The 9359-nt window shown below is 51.5% G+C and overlaps 1 pseudogene; it reads left to right on the top strand.

Moving 5' to 3' along the window:
* Positions 1 to 2846: 2846 nt before the first annotated feature.
* Positions 2847 to 8052, top strand: LOC147987529 (putative alpha-glucosidase Os06g0675700; annotated as a pseudogene).
* The last annotated feature ends 1307 nt before the right edge of the window (positions 8053 to 9359 follow it).

Here is a 9359-nt window from a genome sequence, read left to right as displayed (position 1 = left end):
AAATAAACAGATCAAGGACAGTGGAAATGCTAAGTCCCTGAAATCAGCATTAACGAATGCACCACTTTGCAAGCTTGTGCTAGTCACCACACACATCACAAAAATACATGGATAGCACCTCTGGAAAGATAGCAAAGCATATAACAAAACACATGTAGAGCTCAGGGGCATATCATGCACACAATAATCATGGCAAAAATGACAAATATCTAATTGGAGCAGCAGATCTGACAATTATCTCAAATAGCACTCTACCAACAGCATTTCGGGCATCAAGATGAACTCAAATGAAAATGATGCAATGAGATAAAATGATGTGCTCCCTGAGAAGAACATTTTGATATGCTAAATGCACGAATCGGAGCTACGAGTGCAGAGTTACGATGTGATGAACATGGGCATTTGAAACATGGAAAACTCGGGGACAGTAGAAATTTCACCTCCCGAAACGGATCTAGGGTTTCGGGCACGCCGAACGAGGTTCGCCTGGATCATCGCCGGAAGAGCTCGATCTCGCCGGAGAAAGGAAAGGAGGCCGGGGCAGCGGGTCGGGGCGCCGGATCCGGGGCCCGGCGAGCAGGGCGGCGGCCGCGGGAGGCGCGCGCAAGGGCGGCGGCGATGGCCGGCTGCGGCGCGGGGCGGAGCTCCGGTAGGTGCCGCGGTGGCCGGCGAGTACCTGGCGGCGGCGGCGGGGTCGAGCGGGCTGGAGGCGCGGGGGCTTGGGCCCGGTCGTCATGGAGGAGGGCCGGCCGAGGGCTTCCGCGGGCCACGGCGGCGGCGGACGGCGGCGTGACATGTGGCGGGCGGTGGTTGGCCGGGTGAAGCGGGGCGGACATGTCCGGCCGGCCGATTTTCGTCCGGCGGCGCGGAGAGGAGAGATCTAGGGTTTGGAGGGGAAAGACCCGAAAATGAAATGGAGGGATCTATATATAGAGGTAGAGGGAGCTAGGAGAGTCCAAATGAGGTGCGGTGTTCGGCCACGCGATCGTGATCGAACGACCGAGATGATGGAGAAGGTTTAGGTGGGTTTTGGGCCAAATTGGAGGGGTGTTGGGCTGCAACACACACGAGGCCTTTTCGGTCCCTCGGTTAACCGTTGGAGCATCAAACGAAGTCCAAATGGTACGAAACTTGACAGGCGGTCTACCGGTAGTAAACCAAGGCCGCTTGGCAAGTCTCGGTCCAATCCCGAAATGTTTAACCCCCACACATGAAAAGAAGGTAGAAATGACCACCGGAGGAGAACGGAGCGCCGGATTGCAAAACGGACAACGGGAAAAATGCTCGGATGCATGAGACGAACATGTATGCAAAAGAAATGCACATGATGACATGGTATGCAATGCATGACACGCAAGCAATGACAAGGCAACAACAGCGAATAACTGGAGGACACCTGGCACATCGGTCACGGGGCGTTACATAACACCCCTAGTCCTGCCGAGCATGGTTTATATGTGACAGTACAGAGTTGATCCTAGAGCTGTATCGAGAAAGAAGGGAAGCACGAAAAGGCTTAGGCTGCTCCCTCTCCTTGTGTGTGTTTTCTACTGATCGGATCTCTTCACCCCCATGCATGGAGGCCTCCTAGGGGGTTTTATAGGTCAACTCCCCAGGGGTACAATGGTAGTGTTACAAGGCAATGGGGCCAGGTTGTCATCGTCCGGGAAGCCGGTGTTGGGACCCGCCGGGTGTCAGGGCTCGTCGGGTTCTTTGGGCACGGGACCCATCGGGTGTAGGGGCACTGTTTGCCGTCTTGTCAATCGTCAGGGAGTGGCCGGGTTGAGTCCGCTACAGTGATGCTCCGTCCGGTCACCGCTTGTTGGCGTCAGCAGTGACGAAGGGTGCACTGTAGCCACGCCAACCCTGGTCAGCGGGTAGGTGAGGCACTATTGCCATGCCCCGGCTGAGCAGAGGCATGGGAGGGGCAATGTTGCCTCGCTCATCTCTGAATGAAGACTCGTCCCATCGTACGGCTGGGATGGGACGGGAGCTGACCCACGGCCAGGTTGGTGAACACGCCAAGGGGGAGCTGGCTTGTTGGAGAAGTCATCATGCGTCGGGTTCGGCTGCCTTGCGCCGGCCGTTGGGGCCGGGTTGGTTGATTCGGCCGGGTCGAGGTGCTTTGGCCGGGTTGAGCGACCCGGCCAAGCGTGAGCCGTCTTGAGGCGCGTTGTTGGTCCCGTTGTTTTTGAAAAGGATCCGCGTTCCGTTGCCTGCCTGGGGTTCATCCCCACGACAGTAGTCCCTGAAGCTGTGAAGGTCTGCCGTCTTTGAGTGGGAGGGCCTTCGCAGGTTCCCCCCCCCATGAAGAGGCAAATTTGGTGACCGCCGGGTCCGACAACACCCACTGTGTGCCGGCTTCTGGAAGCCGGATCATGGCATCCCGGCAGGGGCGGGAAACCGAAGAGTCCGCCAAATATTGAGGCAATCTCTTGGGCTTCGCATGGGCGCCACGCGGCGCTTGGGAGCCGGAGGGGCCTGACGGGCCACAGTGGCAGGATGGGGCGACGCGCTGGGGCCCGCCGCCGCACACCCTCGGCCCACGCGCGTGGATTTATTGCGGCGTCCGCGGGTCGGTTGCCCTTCTCGACGCAGTTATTGCGTGCGTACGTGCACAGTTATTGCGGGGAAGTGGGAGGGGCGAGCGCAAATGATCCCACTTCCCCACGTCCGAACCGTGGGTTATAAATCGGGGGGAGGGGTGGCGGAAATCATTCTTGCTCGCACTCCCCTGCCTCTTTATCCTTCCTCTGCTTCTTGCGACCGCCGCGCGCTGCGACGCCCATCGCTCCGAGCAGAGCTTCATCGTCGTTCTTTCTCCTTTCCTTTCTTCGTCTTTGTCGATGGCGCTACCGTCGGGCTCGTGGATGGGCTCGACCATCAGCCTGGACGACGTCTCCTATCTCCGCACCACCCGACGCTTGCCGGGGGAGACGGAGGTCGTCGTGCGCCTGCCGCAGGGCGAGCAGGAGCCGCGGCCCGAGGGCACGGAGCGCGCGGTCTTCTTCCTGCACTTCAAGCGCGGGTTCAGTCTTCCTGCGAGCGCCTCCCTCTGTCTTGGTCTCCTTCAACTAGGGACTGATCAGATTCCAGTTGATTTCATTCGTGGTATATGCTTATCGGTGATCTTCAAACCTTTGGCATAGTTCCATTGAAAACCACAATTACTCTTGGTTGCTGAAGATCTTGCTCGGTGAAGATAACAACTCTTCAACACTCGAGCCGACACCTATCCATCTAGAGAGTGCGCAGCTCTCAAGAGTAATAGGTACAAGAGCTCTGTCTCAGAACTACTGTGATGCTCAACCACTATCTGAGTTTTGGTTCTTGGTTTCGTCTTGGTGGATTTTAAACTGAAATCTCTTGGAGAGGGGATGCTCAATCAATCTTCTCAGAAATCTTAAGCGGAATAGGCAACGGACAACGTTGGAGCGGGGTCTTTATTTATAGCCACAACCTTCCCTGATGAGAAATGACTGAAATGGACATGTGCTTCGACTAGTGGCCGAACGACACGAGTCCAACGGTCGGAAATTGAGCACATTGGTAACATTCCTTACGGATTAAGAAATTCTAACTCCTCAGTCCAAAAGATATCCCCTGCAACACCGAAGAACTACGGCTTCAGCTGACAGGTAATCATTCAAAGCATAAAGAGATTTCTCTCATACTTGCATAGGTTTGTGCTAAGCATCACAGCGGATCTAAGCTTCGAGAACATATACCACTCTTAATAGTACGGAGATCCTAAGACTCAAGAAAGAGAAGAAGAAGATTGAATTGAATTCTACGTCTTCGCTTCGCCTTTGGTCTTCTCAATCAATTTTCTTCAGACGACCTCTGATCTGATTGCTTCACCAAAGCAATATATTTTATGGGGTCAACTTCTTCACATCAGTATTCGCGTCAGAACGGCCTTGGGAGATATGACCAAATCTTCTCTGCATCTCAAATATCCTTCGGTGAAGTTCCTCAAACTTGACACCTAAGATGGTGTTCTTCTACGGTTCTGCTTCGAATATTCCTCTCTGTGTAGCAAACAAATCAGTACATACATGTTTCTGTCACCAACCTCGAAGCCACAGGAGGGCAAGAATTGCACCAACATGAACACTATTCTTGACCCTCTGTTGCGTTATGGAGTATTGGTGTTCATGGACGACATTCTAGTTTATAGTTCGACATTGTAAGAATAAGTCAAGCAACTGTGTGTTGTGTTTCAGCTACTTCAGCAAAATTATTTTGTTATCAAATGATCGAAGTGTGAATTTTCTACACATAAAATAGAGTACCTCGGGCATGGCATCAGTGAAGCGGGAGGGGCTACAGATCCTGCAAAGATCATGATAGTTCAGTCCTGGCCTACACCTTCTAGTGCGAGAGCCTTGCAGGGGATCCCTTGGCCTGACAGGCTACTACCATAAATTCATCCAACATTATGGGATGATCTATAAACCATTTAGTGAGATCTTGTGTAAAGGGGTGATCTTTTAGTGGACTCCAGTTGCGGATCGTGCCTTCCAACTACTAAAATCGTCCTTGACTCAAGCTCCTATGCTAGCCCTCCCCAATTTTAGAGAGACGTATATGTTGGAGATAGATGCGTGTAACAAGGGTATCGAGGCTATGTTGATGCGGCAAGGGCACCCAGTGTCATATCTCAGCAAAATCCTCTGCCCTGAAAATCAAACTCTCATCACATATGAGAAAGAGTGTCTTACTATTCTCATGGCAGTGGAAATGGCGTGCATACCTTGCTACCTCTTGAGCTTGCGTTGGTTTTTCCCTTAAAGATGAAAGGGTGATGCAGCAAAGTAGAGTAAGTATTTCCCTTAGTTTGAGAACCGAGGTATCAATCCAGTAGGAGACAACGCACAAATCGCCAAATACCTGCACAAACAATCAAACAATTTGCACCCAACGCAATAAAGGGGTTGTCAATCCCTTCACAGTTATTTGCAGAAGTGAGATCTGATAGAGATGGATAAACTGTAAAGTAAATATTTTGGTTTGTAGATTGGAAAGTAAACGATTGCAAAATAGTAGATCGAAAACTTATAGATGGAAAATAGACACGAGGCCTGATGTGAAGAGTCTCACCCTAACCGCAAGGCAAGTGTGTTTGATATTTCATTTCAATCAACTACTCCCTCCTTCCATCTATATAGGGCCTAATGCGTTTTTTAAGACCGTCTATGACTATTGACAAGATTAATAGTACATGACATGCACAATGTGAAAATTATATCATTGAAGGCTCCTTTCACATACGAATTTAACGGTGTGCTTTGTGTAAGTTGCATGTCATATATTATTGCTCTAATATTTGGTCAAAGTTGGCCTCAAAAAATGCATTAGGTATTATATACATGGAAGGAGGGAGTAGCTAGATAAGTTGGTTCTTGCTCACAGATTCTTAATTTTGTGTCATGACGGCAGTTTTGAGACGGATAGCCGGCTACGCGTGCGCATCACCGATGCTGACCATCGGCGATGGGAGGTCCCCCAAGACGTCATCCCACGCCCGGCACCAGGGCCAGAACCAAAGGACGTTTTGCTCGACTCACCAGGCAATCCATCCATGCCGAGCAACAGCACCATGTCCAGCGCGTATTCGGACCTGACCCTCACCATCCACCCCAGCCCGTTCCGCTTCACGGTCTCCCGTCGCTCCACCGGGGACACCCTCTTTGACACTTCCGGCCAACCTTGTCTTCAAGGACCGGTATGTTACAAGTGTTCCATTGCAATGTTATCTAGTGTAGCTTAGTTGATCCGCAAGAGTTAGATCGATGTAGAACAATACCATGGTCTGTAAGTAGCAAGTGAACGATGGGCATGAAATTGGAATGCAGGTACTTGGAGGTGACATCGGCGCTGCCGGCTGACCGAGCATCCCTGTATGGGCTCGGCGAGCAGAAAAAACAGACGTTCCGGCTACAACACAATGACACTTTCATGCTGTGGAACGGGGACGTGACGTGGTCCGACCAACCGGACCTCAACCTCTATGGCTCGCACCCGTTTTACATGGACGTGCGCTCCGGCGGTGCCGCGCATGGCGTGCTTCTCCTGAACAGCAATGGGATGGACATACTGTACGGCGGATCCTACGTCACCTACAAGGTGATCGGTGGCGTGCTAGACTTCTACTTCTTCGCCGGTCCCTACCCGCTCGACGTTGTGGACCAGTACACACAGCTCATGGGCCGCCCTGCCCCCATGCCCTACTGGTCATTCGGTACGAGTACCTTCTTGGTAGGCATATATCCATATATATGCTGGCTCTGCTCTGCTACGCTCACTCGATCTTGCACTTGTAGGGTTCCACCAGTCTAGGTATGGCTACAAGAACGTGGCTGATCTGGATGGCGTGGTCGCCGGCTACGCCAAGGCCAGGATCCCACTAGAGGCGATCTGGTCGGACATCGACTACATGGACGGTTACCAGGACTTCACGCTGGATCCGGTGAACTACCCGTCCAAGCAGCTCCGGCCATTCGTGGACCGGCTCCACAACAATGGCCAGAAATACGTGGTCACCGTACACCCGGCTATCAAACGGCAAGCAGCACCTCACGAGGACTTGTTCCTCAAGCGAAACGGCGCCAACCTGGTAGGCGAGGCGTGGCCAGGCGAGGTCTACTTCCTGGACTTCATGAGCCCACGTAGCACCCAGTACTGGGCACGAAAGATCTCTGAGTTTCGGCGGACCATCCCTGTGGATGGGCTCTGGTGCGACATTAACGAGCCCTCCAACTTCAAGCAGTGGCAGCCTCTCAATCAGTTGGACGACCCGCCCTACCGCATCAACAACTCCGGCTTCCACCTTCCCATCAACTACAGGACTGTGCCGGTCTCAACGGTGCACTACAACGGCGTGTCCGAGTACGACGCGCACAATCTCTTCGGCCTCCTCCAGGCGCAGGCCACGCACGCCGGGCTGCTCAGGGACACCACACGCCGCCCCTTCGTGCTCAGCCGCTCTACCTTTGTCGGCTCCGGCCGTTACGCCGCGCACTGGGCCGGCAACAATGTCGCGCGGTGGGACGAGCTTGCGCAATCCATCAACACCATCCTCAACTTTGGCCTCTTCGGCATCCCAATGATGGGCGCCGACATCTGTGGCTTCAACGGCAACACCACCCAGGAGCTCTGCAGCCGCTGGATTCAGCTTGGCGCATTCTACCCGTTCGCCAGGGCCCACGCAGAGAAGACAACCCTCCGGCGAGAGCTCTATGTGTGGGAGCCGACGGCACGGTCGGCGAGGAAAGCGTTGGGGGGATGCGCTATCGGCTACTGCCCTACATGTACACGCTAATGTACGAGGCGCACATGACGGGGGCGCCCATCACGCGGCCACTCTTCTTCTCCTACCCGCAGGATGCCGACACCTATGGCGTGGACAGGCAGTTCATGCTAGGCGGCGGCGTGCTTGTCTCTCCGGTGCTACAGCCCGGCGCCACCACCGTGGACGCCTATTTCCCGGCCGGCCGGTGGTTCAGTCTTTACGACTATTCCCTCGCCTACACCATGAAGGTCGGCAAGCGCGTGACCGTCCCGGCGCCAGCGGACTTGGCAAACGCGCACCTGGCCGGCGGCAACATCCTACTACTGCAGCATGCCGACCTCAACACGTCCGCTGCACGCCAAAGCGAGTTCCACCTCCTTGTGGCGCTCGCGGAGAATGGGACGGCCAGTGGGGAGCTGTTCTTGGATGACGGCGACTCGCCGGAGATGGGCGCTGTGGGAGGCAGTTGGACCCTGGTGAGATTCAGCTGCGACAGGGAGGAAAGCAAAGGCATGGTCACCACCAAGGTGAGTTCACATGTGGTTCAGAACTCATACGCGCCGAGTCGGGCGCAGGTCATCGGCAAGGTGGTCTTCATGGGGCTGCCGTCCGCACCAAAGAGCTTCGCTATCTATATAAACAGCGTGCAGCTCAAGGCAGCCCGCACCAAGTCCCGGACGAGTGGAGTCTTCAGCGTCAGTGGCCTGTCGCTGGCAATTGGACAGAAGTTTGAGATAAAGCTTGTCATGTCCCATTAATATCGAAACCAATTGTGTAGTACAAATTTTTATCGGAATAAATAAAAGTTGAATATTGATCTAGAGTGATCTATTGTTTAATGATTAATCATTTGATCTAGGGTTTTAAAAATGTCTTAACAGGTTGATTTTATTTTCTCAAAATCTAAGGTACTGCTTATTTAATTGTCGATGTGGCTGGTATTCAGAAGGTACATCGGCAAAGTTGCAACTCAAAGGGGTAGGAAAACTGTTCTTTAGCAAATGGCAATTGAGGTTTATCAACGTCGTTGGCGAGGCAACCAGTTGAAGATTGATAATATCGTGTGACTGTTCTAACGTGCATCCGACCCCCTAGCAGCTTCTACTCTCATTTCATAGAAGCAAATATAGGTATTTAAGTAGCCCCTAAGACGCTCACTTACAAGATGTATGTTGATCTGAAATTGTTATTTGACCTTTTTCCTTTTGGCCCAATAGACTGAATTAGGCTAGAGTCTATTTTGTTTTACGTTTGACAAAACAAGAGAAGGCCTTGATTTCTTTGGTTCCTCAAATATCAACGTCTTCGTAGGTTTCACACGGCATATGTAACTAGCAACATCGGAATTGTAATATGAGCTATTTTTAATGTTTTACCATTTGACCTAGAGTTTCAAAAACGTCTTAGAAGGTTGATTTTATTTTCTGAAAATCCAAGGATTTTCTTATTAGTTGTCTATGTAAACAACATTGAGCTCAAGGCAACTCGCACCAAGTCCCGGACGAGTGGAGTGTTCAGCGTCAGTGGCCTGTCGCTGGCAATCGGACAGAAGTTTGAGATAAAGCTCGTCATGTCTCATTAGCATCGAAACCAATTGTGTAGCATAATATTTTATCAGAATAAATAAAAGTTGAATATTGATCTAGAGTGATCTATTGTTTAATGTTTTATCTTTTTATCTAGAGTTTTAAATATGTCTTAACAGGTTGCTTTTATTTTCTCAAAATCCAAGGTACTGCTTATTAGTTGTCGATGTGGTCTGGAATTCAGAAGGTACATCGACAATGTTGCAACTCAAAGAGGTAGGAAAATTGTTTTTCAATAGATGGCTGCTGAGGTTTATCATCATAGTTGGCGAGGCAACCAGTTGAAGATTGATAATATCGTGTGCCAATTCTAAAGTGCATCCGACCCGCTAGCAGCTTCCCCTCTCATTTTATAGTAGCATATATAGGTATTTAAGTAGCCCCTAAGAAGCTCACTTATAAGATCTAGGTTTATCTGAAATTGTTCCTTGACCATTTTCCTTTTGGCCCAATAGACTGAATTAGGCTAGAGTCTATTT

This window comes from Triticum urartu, chromosome 2A (assembly GCF_056163025.1).
Source record: "Triticum urartu cultivar PI428250 chromosome 2A, HENAU_Tu73, whole genome shotgun sequence".
NCBI lineage: Eukaryota > Viridiplantae > Streptophyta > Magnoliopsida > Poales > Poaceae > Triticum > Triticum urartu.
The sequence above is the reverse complement of the archived record's forward strand: the minus strand, read 5'-3'. Positions and strand labels throughout refer to the sequence as shown.